Source organism: Pundamilia nyererei, unplaced genomic scaffold (genome assembly GCF_000239375.1).
Source record: "Pundamilia nyererei isolate P.nyererei 1_Seehausen unplaced genomic scaffold, PunNye1.0 scaffold00092, whole genome shotgun sequence".
Lineage (NCBI taxonomy): Eukaryota > Metazoa > Chordata > Actinopteri > Cichliformes > Cichlidae > Pundamilia > Pundamilia nyererei.
In genome coordinates this window covers 1,773,302-1,774,609 of record NW_005187493.1, presented here as the reverse complement: position 1 = coordinate 1,774,609, position 1,308 = coordinate 1,773,302, and positions in this window count along the sequence as shown.

Sequence of the window (1,308 nt, the reverse complement as noted above, 5' to 3'; positions counted from 1 at the left end):
CTGTCCATCTAATCTGACTGAGCTGGAGCTGTTTTGCAAAGAAGAATGGGCAAAGATTTCAGTCTCTAGATGTGCAAAGCTGGTAGAGACATACCCTAAAAGACTGGCAGCTGTAATTGCAACAAAATGTGGTTATACAAAGTATTGAATCAGGGGGCTGAATAATTATGCACACCCACTTTTCAGTTATTTATTTATAAAAAATGTTTGGAATCATGTATGATTTTTGTTCCACTTCTCACATGTACACCACTTTGCGTTGGTCTTTCACGTGGAATTCCAATAAAATTGATTCAATCTTGTGGCTGTAATGTGACAAAATGTGAAAAAGTTCAAGGGGGCCGAATACTTTTGCAAGCCACTGTAGAACTATTTTTTTAACTTGTTGTTACTGTTTCTTCAAAAAGCTGTATAGTTGACAGTTATTGTATAGATTAATAATTTCTTTCTTGGACTGTCTACTACAGGTTTGTGACTAAGCTTCTTGGAGGTGCGACATATCTTTCATGTTCAGTGGTTTTACCTGCTTTCTGCCATCTGCATCACACCATGGTGGTCTCTGATGATGACTGAAACTACATGGTAAAATTTAGGACTGCCTTCATAAATGACCTGTCCCAACGTGCAGCTACGCTCAACCATCAGTGGATCAAGACAGCTACTGTGCTTGACTCACACTTTAAGGATTTAAAGTGTCTTGCAAGGGGAGAGTGAGAAGAGGTCTGGACCAGCCTTGAGGCCCTGCTGCAGGGACAGTGTAAAGATGCCACCATTAAGAACCCAGCAAAGACAAAGAGCCTCCTCCTCTCTTCATTGTCTTCAGACTCTGATTCAGTTGAGGAAGTCCCGTGTAACAGGGCCCTGAGTTTGTACAGAGCAGAATCCACCATCAACCCGCTGCAGTGGTGGTCCAGTCGAGCAGGGACCCACCCACAGTTGTATGTCCTAGCCGCAAATATTTGATTAGTCCTGCAACTTCTGCCCCTGTGAGAGACTGTTCTCACTTGCAGGTCACATAGTAACAAAAAAGAGAGCTGCCTTTAGCTCTGAAAATGTGAACAGGCTAGTTTGTCTAACTGGCTGAAAGAGACGGAAAGTAAATAAGCATGGATTTATTGTGATTCCAATGGGCTTGTTATTTTTTGCACTAAAATGTTCGATGATCACTGTTTTAGCCTAAAGTAAAAAATAATTTTGGCTAAGGTTACTCAGTTTTAAAGTGAAGCTGGTAAAATAACCTTTTATGTTTCCGCTTTATTTTTTTAAGAAGAAAAACTGCACTTTATGTTGAAATTACAGTGGAACCCC